This window comes from Loxodonta africana, chromosome 16 (assembly GCF_030014295.1).
Source record: "Loxodonta africana isolate mLoxAfr1 chromosome 16, mLoxAfr1.hap2, whole genome shotgun sequence".
NCBI classification, from domain to species: Eukaryota; Metazoa; Chordata; class Mammalia; order Proboscidea; family Elephantidae; genus Loxodonta; species Loxodonta africana.
The window spans coordinates 60899653-60918369 of record NC_087357.1 but is presented as its reverse complement, the minus strand read 5'-3'; the positions used below and the strand labels follow the sequence as shown (position 1 = coordinate 60918369).

Here is an 18717-nt window from a genome sequence, read left to right as displayed (position 1 = left end):
TTGATTGTTGTTATATATATAAAGAGAGAGAAAAAAAATAGAATCCTTAACTGGCTGAAAAAATAAAGCTTTTTTAAAAAAATAAGACCTTATGCAGTCCTTGGAAACCCTGGTGATGTAGTGGTTAAGAGCTATGGCTGTTAAACAAAAGGTCAGCAGTTCAAATCCACCAGGCGATCCTTGGAAACTATACGGGGCAGTTCTGCTCTGTCCTATTATAGGGTCACTATAATTTAAGTTTAACTTATTTTTTTTATATATATATATATATATATATATATATATATATAAGTTTAACTTATGTAAATATAACTTCTGGGTTTTTATGAGTTGGAATAGGCTCACTGGCAACGGGTTTGGTTTTTTGATGCAGTCCTTGAATAAGATAGACCAGTGGGTCTCAAAGTGTGGTTCCTGGACCAGCAACATCAGCATCGCATGGAAACTTTTTAGAAATATGAATTATTGGGCTTTACTGCAGACCCGCTAAACAAGAAACTGAGGATGAGGCCCAGCAGTCTGGGTTTGAACCAGTACCCAGCTGATTCTAATGCATCCTCAAGTCTGAGAACTACTGATGTAGGCTTTTTTTCCAGATAAATGGTGCTACTGGGGAGATTTTCATCCATTTATGTATTTGTTAAGCATCTATTATGTGTAAAGCACTCTGCTTGATTCTGTAGGAAGGTACAGATATATAGTAAAATAAAAGGAAATGATATCAGGATTAACACCATGGTACCTGTTGGAAAGAAAAAAAAAGAATCATCGAAAGGTAAAATATGAAACAACTGCCTTTCCTCTAGGTCCAACCAGTGATGAAACCCTGGACACAGCGTGTGAAATCTCTGGATCACAGTTTCTCTAAGAGCTAGGAGGTGATGGGCAGATTAGGACCATCCAGGAGGTTTAATTGAAAACAAGAAGGCTCCTCCCGCACCTTGTCTCTGCAAATATGCTGTAGCCTTCAGAGGAGCTGGGGTAGGGAACACACAAAAAGAAAACCGAGAACAACTGGATTAGATGTCCTTGGAGTGACCTTGACCAGGACCAAGTATGATCTCAGGAAAGCAAACTGGGTGAAGAGAATCTCGGTGAAGAGTTTAAGAAGGCTAGCGGCTCTCCTGGGGACTGAGGCCATTTAAAGACTGAGAATAAACCCAATAGTCCTTAAATCTGAGAAGGAGCCTCTCAGGGACCAGGTGTCTCAGCTGGATGGTTAATATTAATGGGATCTGAATACACACAGTGCTTTTCTTCCAAGGATCTGACATCTATAGTCTTATTCACTCTCCTGGTGTCTCCGTGAGATAGGCGTGGGTGGGTGTTATTTCCCCATCTCATCGTAAACAAGAACACCAGGAAAACCAGAGCCTTTGATTAGAGCAAGATCAATCAGTCAACATATATTTATTAAATATCTGATATCGTTTCCTGGCATCCTTCTTTTAAAGGTATGTGTATGGCTGTCCCTTCATCTGGTGCAATATGGAAGGAAACTCAATGGATTAAGGGAAAATTAAGGTTCTAGTGTCTAATATCACAGTCGGGGTAGTAGGGCACGTGCTCAGGTACTTTTCTGTTATGCACAGTTTATCACCATGACTCATTCCTGCACTTCAAGGAGACTCTTCCCACAGCCTGCTAGTAATAGCCAGTGAGGTTGGAGTGTAGTAAGGTGAGGCTGTCATTAGGCAGGAAAGTTGGTTAGATCAAGCTTTCTTGCTAACCAAAATTTATTCAGAAACAATTTTTTGTTTCAACACTGCTTCCTTAAAAAAACGAAAAAACACCCTGGGAACAATGAAAGAGTGAAATCAGTTCTAGAACAGGGGACAGAGGACTATTTTAGTCTTTACTCTGACATTCAGTACTTATGATGTTTGGCATGTCACCTACACCCTTTTGGCCTCGACGTTCTCATCTGTAAAATGGCTCATTTGAGGTTCTGTACTTTCTGATGACCAGGGACATCATCTTCCCAACATTAATTTCATATCCAGGTCTGCAGCAATAATAGATAAAGTGAAAGAGAACGGACCCAAAATACTCTGGCAATAAAAAAACTCGATGTTACCTTTTGGGAATAAATATTAATATAAGCTTATTTTAATACATTTGCAATGTTTAACATATCTTAACATATCTGGCATAAGCTCATTTTAACATATTTGCAAATAAATATATGTTTAATATATTTGCAACCCCAGTTATCTCAGAATAGTATGATGAGTCATTTTAATTTTGCTCTTTATTTTTGTTATATAAATGAACATATAGATTTATATAATGAATGTATATTGGTTACGTAATACGAAAAATAATGATTAAAAAATGAACATTATGAAAGCAGAATCATAGAGGTTAAAAGCTGAAAAACTTTAGAAGCCTAGTCCAATACCCTCATTTTCAGATTGGAAAACCGAAGACTAGGGAGGTAAATGATCTGCTCAAATTCTGTGAATTTGCAAGTAGCAGTCTTGGGACTAAAAACCAACTTCCTAGTGTACTGGCCAGTACTTCTTTTACTATAACTTTCTTTGTGTTTCTCTATTTTCTTCTGTTTTTAAAGAAAACAAATGACAATAAAATCTGGTTAATTGGGGGTTCTTGTTATTTAAATCAAGACCCTAGAGGCTTCATAGCTTAGCCAACAGTGATGTTCTGCTCTTTGTGGTAATCTGATGGGATTCAGACTTCCCCAACAGACTGTGGGTAAAATTCAACAGGCATGAAGCATCCGTAAGGGTGGCCACCATTTGGGCGCTTGTGCAGCTGTGCCCCACAGAGCACATTGTGGGAGTCCTTAACGTAAAAGATTGTCGGGGTCATCATGGAGACCTTAGTGATATGTTCAGGAGACTGAAGAGGGCGGAGACACAAAGTGGAAAGATATATGGGAGCCAAAATGGAGACAAGAGCTACTTCCTGGCTCATTGTTCCAATGAGGTAGATGATGTAAGTTTATAGGACAGCAATTTGTAGTTAGCAGTGCCTGTGTGTGAAAAGTCAACATTGTCTTTATATTGGTCTTGTTAATTGTCCTACCCTTGTTTGTGGTGATTTCAGGAGAAGGAGAGACTCGTTTTGCCAGGTTGGGAGTAGTGGATTTTTATAAATACTCTAATTGACTATTACCACAAATCAGAGGTACTTCTGGATAATGAAGAAAGCTAAGGTTCTGCAGGATGAGGAATGTTTGAAAGTGAAGTGGATATGATGGGCACTGTCTTCGCATGGAAACCAAGTTAGTTGAATGCTTTTGGCTTACACTGTGAACAGGGTTCATCAAAAACAAGCCTATTTTTTTTCCTAATCTCCATATGTAATTTCTGCTAATAAATATTTCTTATGCTTTACATCTGTGTGGAAAAATTGCCTCCTACACAAGCCCCACCTTCCAGCCAGGTCCAAAACTTTCATCACCAATGTTATCATTATACTTGGGTTTCCAGCTGCCTTTGGTTATGAGGATTTCATGCAAATATGAACTAAAAGGAGCAGAACATAAAACGCTGCCATTTTTGCCTTCTCATTTCCCCAAGTGAAATAACAGTTTATTCCGCAGGCTTTCAAATCACTCCCACAAAATTGGCAATCCAATACAATTGACACATTCATGCTAATCCACCCAGAAGTAAATACACTGTGGTAAAATTGTGACATTTGGGAAGTCCACAGCTCCCCAATTACTAAAGAATTAACTAGGTATATAATGAGGGAGGGCCAAGTGTGATGTCGTGTGAAGGGGAGCTGCCGTGCCCATTCTACGCTGAACCCACAAGGAAGCTTTCTATACTTTTATTTTGGGACCTTAAAAAAGAAGTGTGGCTAACTGCAACATCGTCCCTTGAAATAAAAAGCTTGCCCCACGTCTTCTTGGATTTGGCCTAAGAACTGCCAAAATGCCCCTAAGAGATTCTGGCTTTGGAATTTTCTGGACTTAGCCAAAACCAGGACATGCTTGAACCTTGCAGGAATGCATTTGCCATGAAACCACAGCCCATCCATCGTTTTGCTGGGCTGTTTGTTTGTCGAATGAAAAAGGGTTTTAGCCCGCTTGGCTTTCCTTGCATCCTGGAATGGAAGTTAGTAAACCTACATTTGAGTCCTAGCTTTACCCTATTACTAATAATGGCAGCAGTAAGTACCAATTTGTTCAGGACTCTACGAATTACTGGAGTTTTTATATGCAGTTTAGCCTTACAATGACTTTGTGCAGAAACCAGGGCACTTGTTAAAGTCATGCCTGTTTTATAGCTGAGGAAGCCGAGGCCCAGAAGGCTGTTAGTTGCTCGTTATCTCGTAGCAGCCACTTCTACTATTTAGCAAACAAGTCGAGGTAGAGATCCAGAGAAGGCAGGTGCTCCACCAGGCGTCACACAGCAGGTTTGATGGTGGACAGGGCATAATTAGTCTGGAATTTCCAGCCCATTGCTTAGGCCACTGGACCATACCCTCTTGGTGTGTCCAGCCTCGCCTGGGAGGTAAGCCACTTCACATTTTATCCCCTTGGCCAGGAAACTTTTTCCATGCCCTGACTGGGTCAAAGTGAGCACAATAACCCATAGACAGGTAGTCACAAGGGGAAATAAAACACTAATGACGTTCTCTCCTGTTACAAGAGCATCTCCCAGTTCCTATAAATGGACGGCTTGGATAGACTAGCCTGTGGTCATAATAAATGAGGACTCGCCACCACTTTAATCTCTGATCCCAGTCCACCCACAGACCTCAGAAAATGCCTGACTGAGCAGACAGTTTTACAGATTTCAGCCTGTGTCCATCAGGAGGGGAAGAACATTCCGGAGGCGTGGGCCCTCTGGGAGAAGGTCCAGTCCCTCTCCTAGATGGCTCCTAGATTGCATGGAGGCAGCCTGGAGTTAGGACTTTGTTTTGCCCAGAGAGTAGGTCTCTGAAATGAGTGGACATCCAAATGCCATAGGAGGGACCTAAGAGGAATATTTTTCTCCCTTTCACTGGACATTTCAATATGGTAAAGCTGGTCTTATTGAGCACATACTGTGTGTGGGACCCAACCCAAACACCTAACAAGTGCCAATAACCAGTTGTGCAAAACTTTACATCTGAACCTCTTCCTCCTTCTCCCAAGATATGAAATGCAAAAAGAAATTAAATCGTAGTGGGAAAAGAAATGTATTTTTCGAAGACAGGAAGAGAAGAAAGAGTCATAGAACATAGCTATTGATGTTACACTTGTTAAAATACCTTTTTTAGATTCAAATTCACTTGGTTTAGAAACAAAAGGTGCATTTTGTGAAATTTTTGGTTTGCTTGTAAAATAATCGTGTTATGTGCGTCCACGGATATGAAACCCAAGGGTGAAAAACCCAGAAAGATGGGGGACAAAGAGCTCCCCCCAGAAAAATCTTTAGAAATAAATTTTTCTGATTTATTCTGCTATCTTACACCAAGAACTTAATTTAAAAATATATTTTGTTCTTTTTTGTAGTCACTAATTAATAGTAACAAAGATAGTTGTGAATAAAAAAAATGGTTGTTAGCACACACATATAGAAAACTCCCTCAAAAAACTAAACTTCTGGATATAAAATCTTCAGTACAGAACTTGGAGCCCTGGTGGTCCAGTGGTTAAGACAAATTCACCAGCTACTCCTTGGAAACCTATGGGGCAGTTCTACTCAGTCCTATAGAGTCACTATGAATCGGATTTGACCCAATGGCCATGAGGAATGGGGTATACAAAACTTAGACCCCTCCCAAGCCATCTAATTAAAATTACGTTTCATGCTTTTATTTTCCTGTATTTCATATTTATTTTTCCTCTAAACTGTTTTCCTAATAACTTAGTAATTTCTGTGGTGTTTTCCCCCAACAAATCTATTTGACCACAATCACCCATTGCCCGTGTTTCCTTCTGTGAGTCCTCTATGCCTTTTGTTGATTTCAAACCACCCATCTCCCCACCTGGGAGCCTTGTGCTTGTGTTTCTTGGGCAAAATTACACCTGTCCTGTGCAGGAGCTGACTTAGGTTTCTCTTTGGGGCTGTGGGAGTGTGTGGGAAGAGGAAAGAAGAGAAATTGGGACTCTACACTAGGATAAGAATTTAAATCTTTGGTTTCTGCTGCTCATCAATGAATGATATCTAATACCTGATTTGTCTGCTGGGCCTATATGGTAGATAAACCAAAACAAACTGACTCATAGAGACCCTATAGGACAGAGTAGAACTCCCTCATAGAATTCCAAGGCTGTAATCTTTATGGAAGTAGTCTTTCTTCCACGGAGCTGGTGGGTTCCAACTCTGGACCTGTCGGTTAGCAGCCGAGAGTTTAACCACCAGGGGTCTTCATAAGGGATGTAAGAGATTAAAGAAAAAAAATATAAAAAATTTTTTGTGGTAAAATATATGTACCAGAAATTGCCATTTTAATCATTTTTAAATCTACAATCCAATGACATATCCTCCATGTTGTGTAACCATTACTACTATCCGTTACTGAAAGTTTTTCATCACACCAAACAGAAACTCAGCACCCCTTTAGGAATAGCTCCTCATTCCACCCTCTCTTCAGCCCCTGGAAACCACTAATAAATTTTGGTTTCTATGCATTTGTTTAGTTTAGATATTTCATATAATTGTGAACATACGCTATTTGTTCCTTCATGTCTGGCTTATTTCACTCAGCATTATGTTTTCAAGGTTCATCCATGTTATAGCATCTATCCAAACTTTATTTCTCTTCAAGATAAAATAATTTTAAAATAAAAGATGAATGAAGAAAACCAAAGCGGTCACATTTTACGGTAATTAAAAACTTTGGATTATGTGTGCATGTATTTTATCCTTCTGTGTGCATAAAAAATAATAATAGTAATAATTTTTTATTTTTTTTGTGTGTGCATGCTCACTTTTCACTCAGTATTGAGGAAACGTTTACTGAGCTCCTATTATGTATCAGGCCCGAGGCTTTGTGCTGGGGCTTTGGGAATGGATGACACAATCTTGGCCTCTCATCCAGCTCAGAGTTAGCAGGAGAAGCAGAAACAAGGTCCCTACAGTGCCTAAAAGATCTCTTACACAAAACGATCATAGCGATAAAGAGAAACAGTGATACTTTCAATAATAATTTACTTAGCACTTTGTGTTCTCTCATTTGATCCTCACAACAGTTCTTGGAGGAAGGTACTAGTGCGCCCATTTTCCAGAATAGAAAGTGAGGTGTGGGGGAACTTGCCCAAAGCCACAAAGCTAGTAAGTGGCAGAACCAGGGTTCAAACCTAGGTCTGCTTAAAGCCAGAGTCTGATTTTAATCACTAATTCCTCCAGTCACCTGCACCTGAATCATTTGTGGTATCTGGTAAAAAAAATATAGGTTCCTGGGCACCATTCTAGAACCATAAAATTTGACTCTCTTTCAAGAGTGGGCCCAGGAAATCTGCTTTTTTAATACCCTTCTGAGGTGACTCTGACGTACCCTAAAGCTTGAGTGTACTGCTCTGAGCACCTTGACTCCAGGCAGGTGTGCAGTATTAAATTTCACACCTACCACCTGTGCAAGGGATTGATCAACTCAGGCAGTGAAGGAAGTGCCCAGTGAAAATGCCTAATGAGGCTGACTTATCAGAGGAAGATGACTCAAGTAATAAGACAACATTTAGGCATTTCCATTTTTTTTTCTTGTAACAAAGCTATTGGTAGCCTTTAAAACAAGAAAGTATGGCAATGTAGAAATGTGTATGCTATAACAAGTAGAAAAAGAAAAAAATCAGAATGCGACATTGTATGGTTCCTGTGAATCAACGGTGTGGTAGTATGTCTGCACACGATTGGGACTGGAAGGAAACAGCTAAACAAATGGAAACATAGAGGGCTGTAAGAGTGGACTAAAAAAAAAAAAAACCCATGCCATCGAGCCAATTGCTACTCATAGCGACCCTATAGGACAGAGTAGAACTGCCCCATAGGATTTCCAAGGCTGTAAATCTTCACAAAAGCAGACTGCCACATCTTTCTCCTGCAGAACCATTGGTGGGTCCCAACAGCCAACTTTTTGGTTAGGAACTGAGGAGATTAACTACTGCACCACCAGGGCTCCTAGAGGGGTTATACCAAACACCAAACCCATTGCCATCCAGCTGATTCCAACTCATAGAGACCTTACAGAACAGAGTAGAACTGCCCCACAGGGTATCGAAGGAATGGCTGGTAGATTTGAACTGCCGACCTTTTGGTTAGCAGCCAAACACTTAACCACTGCACCACCAGGGCTCCAGTGGGACTAAAAAAAAAAAAATGGGACTATAGGTGTTAAAAAAAATGAAACTCCTAATCATCAGTTTCCACTATCAATGTCAAAATGTTTGTGCAATTATTATTTATTTATTTATTTTGGTATTAAAAAGAAACAAATCCATTGCTAGTTGATTCCAACTCATGGCATCTCCACGTGTTACAGAGTAGAACTGCTCCATAGGGTTTTCTTAGCTGCAATCTTTGCGTAAGTAGAGCTTGAGGATTTTCTTCTGTGAGCTGCTGGGTGGGTTTGAACCGCCAACCTTTTAGGTTAGTAGCTGAGAGCAAACTGCACCATCCAGGGCGAGCCCCTATATATATATATATATATATATATATATATATATTTTATTGTTGCCTTTGAAGTAATGCATTTTCATGTATAATAAAAAAGTCAAACAGTATGAGAGGGCAGGCAGTAGTCATTTTTACACAATGAATTTTTTCTAAAGCAATCAACTGGATTCTAGGAAGAATGGAACAACCCACTGATCTCTTGCCTTAGGTGGCAGAAACCTTGCTGTCTACTTGCTTCCCTGACTTGAAAACCAAAGCAATGTAAGCCCAAGTGTTCTGACCCATTGCTTTTCTTACAAAGGTGTACAAAGATGTATAGATTGCCTAGATTGGTGGGGCAGCAGCCGGCGCTGGGGGGCCATGGGATGGCAGGTCCTGATCTGTGGGTAAACTGGACAGAGTGAAATCATTGGAATATTAAAGCCATGAACATGAGAAGGATGAGATCTAGGGACATGCAGAGGCAGGGAAGGCAGCAAGGAACAGAACCCTATATTCTGGATTCAATTCTATTTGATTCCATACACGTTGCTCACTATATACTCTATGTGGCTCTAATAGCTGAACAAGAAATGCCTGTTAAAGAGAACTGGTACTTCCAGCTGCAGAACCATGCATTTATCAACCCAAATCTTCACAAACAACAACAGTGTGTGAATAACTCTTAACCGTATCTGGGCCAGGCATTTGTCCTACATTATTTCATTTTATTTTTTCAACAATTCTTTAAGGCACACACTCTTATTCCTGTTTCACAGATGTAAATGGTCTCTGAGAGTTTAAGCAACTTGCATGAGTTCTCCAAGTGAATGGAGAACTTGGAGTGACTTGATGACCCCAAAGCCCAGGCTCTCTGCTACTGACTGTAACCACCTGCCTGTGGCTGCTTATAACCTCCTGAGTATCTGATGCAAGGCTATAAAATCTTAGAAGAGAAAGAAGGAGCTCCAAAGAAGGGTGACAGGGTGCAAGAAGGATAAGGGAGATCAAAGTAGAAGTGGAGAGGGAGAGCAGGCCTGTTGAAGGGGAAAGGCAAAGGCAGGACCAAACGTGGGTGTGTGTTGGGTGTGGCTGGCTAAGAAGGCAGTGTGGGTCAGCTCAGGCAGGTGATTGAAAACCAGATCAACGAGTTTGAATGTGAAGCTTGTTTTGAATATGAGATTAAGCCTTCTAGCTATTGGAAGATGCTGGAGATTGAACTTTGGTGGGAGAAATCAATTCCCAATGCAACATAATGCTGGGAAAGAGAGTTATTCACTAACCATTTCACAAGACCACCTATTCCCAGATTCCTCTACTATAGCAAGGTGATCCCTTTCTTCAGGTCTTAATCTGACTTGCACATGCTTGAGAGCCTCTTAAGAAGGATTCCAAAGATTGTACACATAGGAAGTGTTGGTTGAGTCTAGAAAAAGGAACCAGGAAATAAAGCAATCAATAGATATTTGCTGAGCACCTATAATGTGCAAAACATTGTTCTAGGTAGGGTTGGGAACAAGACATAATAAAGAATAAAAGTTCCTAACAATATGGGGCCATTTTGATACATGGTGTCATAGCTATGTCATGGAACACTATCATTTGATGAAATCGTTCTTTATGAATTAACATGGAAAGTGGTCCAGGAAACCAGACAGAAGTGACAAATATTGAATGAGTGTCATGTATTCAGAAGGGAGCACTGATTAGGGATGTCAGTTTAACTTAGGACCAATGAAAAAACAGTGGTTGAAATGTCTTTGTAAATTTATAACGCTCTATGTTTTACAGAAGGAGCCCTGGCAGTGCGGAGGTTAAAGCACTTGGCTGCTAACTTAAAGGTTGGTGGTTCGAATCCACTAGCTGCTCCACAGGAGAAAGATGTGACAGTCTGCTTCTACAAAGATTACAGCCTTGGATCCCACTTCGGAGAGTGGTGTCTGGGGTCTTTAAAGCTTGTGAGCAGCCATCTAAGATACATCAATTTGTCCCAACCCACCTGGAGCAAAGGAGAATGAAGAACACCAAAGACACAAGGAAAATATTAGCCCAAGAGACAAAAAAAAAATAAACCAGAGACTCCATCAGCCTGTGACCAGAACTAGATAGTGCCCAGCTACCACCAGTGACTGCCCTGACAGGGAACACAACAGAGAGTCCCTGACGGAGCGGGAGAAAAGTGTGAAATGGAACTCAAACTCACAGAAAAAGACCAGACGTAATAGTCTGACTGAGACTGGAGGAACCCCCAAAGCCATGGTCCCTGGATGCTGTGTTAACCCAGAAATAAAACCATTCCCGAAGACCACTCTTCAGACAAGGATTAGACTGGACTAAAAAACCTAATACTTGTGAAGCGTGTGCTTCTTAGTTCCAGCAGATGCATGAGACCAAATGGGTGGCTCCTCTCCAGAGGCAGGATGAGAAAGCAGGAAGGGACAGGAGCTGGTTGGATGGACATGGGAAACCCAGGGTGGAAAGGGGGAGTATGCCATCACATTGTAGGGATTGCAACTAGTGTCACATGACAATATGTATATAAAATTTTATATGAGAGATTAACTGGAGCTGTAAACTTTCACCTAAAGTACAATTAAAAATATACATATGGCAACAACAACAAAAATGATTATAGCCTATGAAGCAGTTCTAACCTATCCTATAAGGTCACTATGAGTTGGAATCTACTCAACAGCAACAGGTTTGGTTTTGGTTTATGTTTTACAGAAAAAAATAATAATAAACGTGAGAGGACAATGATGAAGATGATGATGATATTGATTATGCCTGGGAGATAAAAGCCCTTATTCTTTTATTGGCTATTATAAGGCCTGATGGTACCTGAAGGGTGTTTAGCCAGCTGCAAGCCAGTATCTCATTTACCACAAATCTTTTTCATGTTAATAAACTTCGGCTAGCAGGATTCCTTGGGGCAGGGAGTATATATATCCTGAAAAGAAATATTGAAAAATTAGAGAAACACTCTTATTGCTAATGACTTGGTCAACTGAGAGTGGGTAATAGGCCTCATTTCTGTTTGTTATTAGGCACAACGTACTTTATTCCTTAGTGTAGAAAATATGAGCTTTTGATATCACTGCTTAGTATAATTGACTCTTCTGAGCCTTGTTTGAACTCAGTGATTCATCATTTTTCAAATTAGTAGGGACACGGTTAGGGTAATCTAAAGCTGCCATCAGTAAAACCTTCCGCATGCCTTCCACAATAACGTATTGGGCTGTCATTTGGAGTATCTCTTATTTCTGTTATCATCTGAGCTTAGGATGTCAATTTAAGCTCATTGGTTTAAAATTTAAGACGTTTTCTCCTCGCTCTGACAGCCACAGGAAGCTTGTCCGTCGGATGAGCGCTGCCTTATTTGTTGAATTTGGCAGAAGTGACCTCCCGCCCCTTGTAAAAGACAAGATACTCAAGTGTCAAGCGCTTACAGGGTCATCCATCTTCTTTGGCCCTTCCACCCACTGGGGCTGGGCCACATGCACCCACTGTTCAGGCCCCTTCTCTGCTTTCTCTTTGTCATTATGCTATTGTCAATTCCGCCATTTATTCAGTGATTAATCATCATTTGGAAGGTTGTGCTGGGAGCCAGCAGAAAGGGGAGTATTCCTGCAGGTGGTTTCTCTCTGATTAGTCAAAAGTGATAATGACTTGCTGCTGGGGCTTTGTCATAAGGAGGGGAAGGCGGGGAATTCTTTTTCTGTTTCGAGAATGCAATTGGATTTTATAAGCCTGGGAAATAAACTTAATTGCACTAAAGAACATACAAATGGGCCCTTTGAAAATGATCCCCTGAGCTGTTTTCCATGGAAGCACATTTAGACTCACAACTTGCTTACACTCTTACCTTTAATTATTTTTTTTCTTTTTATTTAGGGTGTTAAGATGCACATTCATGCCAACTTAACTGCCTGAAAATAACTCCATGGAAGATGAGCCATCTGATGGCTTATCAGCACTCACTCCTCACTAAAGCAATATCTTCAATTTTTTTTTTTTTTTTTACCTTCGACAGCTACAAAGATGGATACTGTTGACATTCAACTTGGTGCAGAATGACTCTTCATGTCATCTATTTAGAGAAAAAAAGATCTCTGACGATGAAGATTTCAGTTATATGGTTTAAAGATGACTGCTTCCATTTTCTTTTTTTAAGGCATTTGGAATGGTGCTGGCTTAGAAGGTTTTCCAAAGAGGCTCAGCCTCTGCAGAAAGTGAGGGGGCCTTGCCTGTGGTGGTAAAGTGTCGCCAGAGGAGGAAACGAGTGGGCATTTGCGTGGCAGGGAGAAGAGAACTAGGGAGGGCGGGGAGGAGCCCAGGAGTGCCATCCAGCCTCCTTCCAGCCCGACCTGTATCTCCACTGATGATCAGGTAAGTGAGGTCTAAGCAGCCAGGGCTTCCAGAACAAGGCAAGTCCTTCTGCGGAGAGTGAGAAAGATCATGAGTGAATACAAACTTTTTTTTTCACTTCTCAGTTGATCGGTATTTGAAAAGAAGAGCAAGCTGGCACAGACAGAACTACTCCTTTCCATCTTATTCCGTGGGCAAAACCAGAGACCCTAGGCACCCCAAAACCGTTCTGTGGCTTTATCCATTATTTTCCTTATCTTCTCTACCCAATGTGGAGCTTCTCTAAACTGGCATGTGTGGATAAAAGAGACTAAACATATCAAGATTCCAGAATCAAATACTGGTGACTGATATTTGCTTTGAGTAGCAAATTATTTCCTCCTCCCCGGATTCCCCCCGTTCTCCCTGCTATACTTTGTGGTGACTGAGGCTTTTCCTTGTATCTTTCCTGTCTTGGTTTGAGGCTGAGTGTGGTACTTTGAGCCAAAAGAGCAGCCTCGAAGGATCCCTGTGTGAGTGGAAGAAACAGGGGCCTCTTGAAGCATCCTGCTGGTAAGCATGGCTGGTTGTTGGTGTGTGTATGTGTATGTGGAGTGGGGAAGGGGCCCTCCCCCAGGACACCTGTCACTTGGGCAGGGAGCTTGGGCCTGTACTGGGTTGATTTGCAATTCACAGCCTGGGCCAGTCACTCCTTGACAGGCCAGTTCCCCCAGGCCTGGGAGCAGCTGTTGCCTGCCAGGGAGATTGGCAAGAGTGACAGCTGAGCTGCCAGCCTGGGAGGTGGCTGGGAGTGAAAGGCAGGGAGGGCTCTTTCTTTGCTCCCATTTCCTGGGAAGATGGGTCAGGAGTAAGGGAGCCAGGTGGATGTGTGAGAACTGGGGTGTAGGGAGCAGTCAAAAACCCTCTCCTGGGCAAAAACAGTGAAGTGCTGAACACAAGCCTCAGTCTTCCCCTTCTTCAATCTAACCCTGTTCTTAGGAACTTTCTCTACCCTTGGGTGTAAGGGGCTGAACTTCAGTGTAATCCATCCCAGACGAAGACTTGCTTTTGAATGAGTATCGTGACTTAGAACAATGGTTCTCCATGGTTCCTGGCCAGTTACATCACCCGGGAATTCGTTAAAATTTAAATTCTTGGACCCTACCACAGACCTACTGATTCAGAAACTCTGGAAGGTGGGGCCCAGCGATCTATTTTAACAAACCTTCCAGGTGATCCTGCAGCACACTGAGGTTTGAGAGTCACTTATCTACAGTGATGAAGCTGTGCTATGACCCAGTGGTATTTGGGGCATTAACCAATACAGGCGGTCCCCGGGTTACAAATGAGCTCCATTTCTACGGGTGTTTTAAATTGAATTTGTGGGTAAGTTGGAACAGGCGCATATAGTTCTTATTTAGCCTTAATTTAGTGCAAGCAAAGGCTCGAAGCCTTTTCAGTGATTGAAAGCCTGCACGTGCAGCAAGTGAAGGTGATGGTGATGAAGAATTTGCTGCAAGTAGGGGTTGGTTCAATCATTTCAGAGTGAAGGCAAATTTACATAACATTTAAAGGCAAATATGAATTGTCGGTAAATCGGATGTTCATAACTGGGGGACTGCCTGTAAGGCAAAAGGGCACTAAGGAGAAAAAGGCTTCATGAGCTCCTCTTATCACTCCTCCTGGGAGGCCGTCTGCTCCCCCTGAAACTAAAGCTATCCCAAGTTGCTGCATGCAATAAAGATACCAAAAAAAAAAGAAAAGAAAAAGAACCAAACCTGTTGCCATCATGTCAATTCCTACTCATAGCGACCCTATAGAACAGAGTAGAACTGGCCTGTAAGGTTACTACTAAGGAGCGGCTGGCGGAGTTCAACTGCCGACCTTTTGGTTAGCAGCAGAGCTCTTAACCACTGCACCACTAGGGCACCAGAGTAGAGATATCTTTGGAAATTAATCAACCAGAGAATTTCAACTCTGGACAAGTAAACTGTTGAAAAAGTTGAGATGTGTGGTTTCCCCTTTCTTGAGTGCTTAAGTTAGGCCTTCCAGTTATTCTTCAATGGTCGGACCATTGCCCTTTGCTGGACAATTTTGCCAAGGTCTGGATGATGGGGAGGAGGGGGTCTTTATTTATTCTTTTGTGATCTGGCAAGCAAATCATGCTAATAAAGAGCATTAAAACAAAAAAAATCAAACCTGTTGCCGTCAAGTCGATTCCAACTCATAGTGGCCTTATAAAGAACATTAGAATATAGGATATTCCTCAATCGTTAGCAACTATCCTTCCTATCCAGCCCCTGCCTCAGGAGTGGCACCAGTGGAAGAGAATGGAACCTTCAGAAATTATGAACGTGTCTGAAGTAGTGGTCAGGACATAGCCGGAAATCCTTGGTAGATCCTCATGGAATTAGAAGCTTCCCTAACGTCATCTCAGTAATTTTATTTTTGGTTTATACAGGCTCTTGCAGTAACAAGTTCCAGATGAGGTAATGCATTTACTACCCACAGTGCAAAGGAATGCGTTCCTTTATCCTAAAACGAACTCTTTCAAGTTTCAAGGACGAAATCTTAACTCTTGGGTTTGAGCGTTGATGCTTCCGGCTTTGTCTGAGATAGTCTCTTTATGATTGCACAAAGATGAGTAAGGAGCAGCCACCAGCCCTGCCACACCATAACAGGTGAGGATGGCCCTCAGACCCTGTGCCAGGGCCAGGCTTATCTCTGGTAGAGTTGGTGGTCAGCTCTGTCGTGTGGTCTGAGGAGCTCATGAAGACCCCACCGCGTTCCTCCTGAATCAGTGCCAAAAATCCCACCATGGAAACTCATTGTTTTGGGTAAAGCATTTTCTTTATAAGTATTTTCTCCTACTCGATTTAACTAAAAGTACCTGGGTGGCACAAACAGTTAAGTGCTCGACTACTAACTGAAAGGTTGGAGGATTGAGTTCACCCAGAGGCACCTCAGAAGAAAGGCCTGGCAAACTGCTTCCAAAAAATCAGCCATTGAAGATCTTATGGAGCACAGTTCTACTGTGACACACATGAAGTTGCCATGAGTTGGAGTGGACCAGACAGCAACTTGTTAGATTTTAGATTTTTTAGATTAAACTATCATGGGGGCAAGCAGCATGTCTTAATTTTTTTTTAGTATCCCCTACCACTAATCATGGGGGCCTTGGGTGAAACAAATGGCTAAGCATTCGGTTACTAACCAAAAGTTTGGTGGTTCAAATCAGGCAAAGTCAGGGTCGAAGACAAAACTTATATTTCACGTTTTTGCCAAGAATGAGCTCAAATGAGCTCCAGGAAAACAAGATTAGATATTGCTAGGATTCTAAGAGGAAGGTGTGAAACAAGTGCCCTAGAAGATCTCTGCTTTGTCAGGTAAAGGAAAGAAAGGGTTATTTCGAGGGAGATCAGGAGCTTCATTTCAGCTCCTGCAGTGGTCCACCCCTCTCCTATTCACCTCGCCCTAGTAATTTTATCAGTTCTCTGCGGAAAGCACTTAGTTGCTATGGTAATGAGTACTCTATAAATATTAATAGAATAAAGCCAAACAGAATATCACCCCATTAATGCAGAGGCTCACAGAATTAGCCTTGAACATCGAGGTCTAATGATGTGCCACACAGTCATTTTTTTTTTTTAATACTGAGAGAAGTTAACAGTTTATTATAATTTATGTTATTTAACAATCTGAGAAGTTTGCAGCCATCAGCAGCTCCGGTGCCCTTTCGGGTACAGTTGGGAACTGGGGAATCTCGGTGGAGCTGTTAGCGTAGGGAACCTTGTGGGTAAAATACACGCATACTTTTGACAGCACACGTGAACGGAGCTCTCCAAAATTGACCTCGGTGGTTTCATTCTCAGCAAACAGACCTGGGCCACTCAACACGGCTTTCATTGTTCCTGATGTTAGTGCGTGTTCTCTTTTTTACAATAAATTGATGACCATCAGAAGATACCAATTTCACATACACGACATCTGGGCCTTCTCAGCCACCATACGTCTTCTCCTCTCACTCTATTATGCTCTTAAGAAATTCTGCTTCGATTCCACAGAACTTTTTTCTGGTAAGTCCCGTAGCCCTCACAGCCACTGCAGCCAGGCCTCGGCACACTGCCATAGCTGTACTCCAGGGCCCCAGTGATTTTCTTTTAAATCCTGTTGAACATGTGTGCTAGCTCTGGACCTCATAGTGATGGGTTAGACAGATCCAGAGTAAAGGCCGTCACATTGCCTTCTAAGCCCGACCCACTTCTTCTTAACGTGCTGCGCCCATCATGTGTTCCCTTGTTTCTATTCTTTTAGGAGGACTGGATAGAGACAACTGCTATTTTTGACTGTTTGGGTTTTTCAGATATTACATTTGGTAGCTTAACTCATGGGACTTTAGAATTGAAGGAACATAGATTCATCTAATTTAGAACAGAAAGAGATCTTAGCAGTTATTTAGACGAAGTTTCAAACTCTAATGCCTAGAGGTTGGAAGCAGCTAAGGTAAATGATAGAGTCAGGCTGTGCACAAGACATGTAGGAGTGGTGGGGGACCGCAGCATGCCGGGTCCAAAGGAGGCTAGGACTGCTAGGTTCTGTTCAGTGATTACCCAGTGGGAATTTGCTCTCAGGTGCATTTCATGTGTGTATGTGTGTTTAAGAAAGTGCAGGCCTACTGAATTTGGCCATATTTGGCTCTAACACTGCTAATTTCCAAACTTGAATTTATGTAAACCCTCATTTTATAGATGGTGGATGTGAGGTCTAGAGAATTTACACGATCTGGCCAAAATCTTACATCTATTTAGTAACTGGAGTGGTGCTGGATATCAGACCTCCTCACTCTTAAGCCAGTGCTTTTTTTCTGCTAATGAAACAAAACAAAACAAAAACAACCCAGTTTGCCATCACTTCCAACCCATGATGGTTCTATATGTGCAAAGTAGAACTGCTCCATGGGGTTTTCAAGGCTGTGACCTCTCGGAAGCAGATTTCCAGGCCTGTCTTCTGAGGTGTCTCTGGGTAGGTTTGAACAACACACCTTTCAGTTAGTAGTCAAGTGCTTAATCATTTCTATTACAGGGTTATAACTATGCTCAGCAATAGAGGGGTAAGGTAGGCAGAACAGATGTAAATTTGCATCCTGTCTCAGATACGTATTACCATGTGGCCCTAAGCAAGCCACTCAGCCTCCCAACATCCTTGTATTTAAGTGGGGGTATTTTTTTTTTTTTATGAATGCTTACCCTGTGTACCTCAAATAGTGCTTCACATTCTCAAATGAGATAAAGTGTGTGACTATAATTTTTAAACAGAAAGATCTCATGTAAATGAAGTATTGTTAATTTTTGTAGTTTTATTGTATTTTAAAAAGATCATTTTAAATAAATTTGCATTTCCCAGTGAGAACGAGCTAACATAAAAAGATGCAGAGAGAGAGAGAGTATTCCAGATGGAGAAATAGCAAATGCAAAGGTCCTGAGGTGGAAAGAAGCTTGGATGTTTGAAGAACAGAAGATTACCACTGTTTCTGGGGTATAATAAGTAAAGTGAAGAGAGGAGCAGGATGGGGTTGGAGACCTAGGCTGGCTCAGACCATGAAGGACTTCACAGGGCATGATACAGACCATGCATTTCTAGTCTAGATGCAGTGTGTTTGTTTACTTATTTTCCTTCCATCTTAGGTGATACAAAGAACCTATAAACCAAAACCTATTGCCGTTGAGTTAATTCCAACTCATGGTGAGCCTATAGGAGAGAGTAGAACTGTTCCATGGGGTTTCCAAGTAGCGGTTGGTAGATTCGAACTGCCAAC

At 41.6% G+C, this 18717-nt stretch overlaps 1 pseudogene; it reads right to left on the bottom strand.

Moving 5' to 3' along the window:
- Nucleotides 1-16546: 16546 nt before the first annotated feature.
- LOC100665962 (elongin-C-like) lies at nt 16547-17031 on the bottom strand (annotated as a pseudogene).
- Between the last annotated feature and the right edge of the window lie 1686 nt (nt 17032-18717).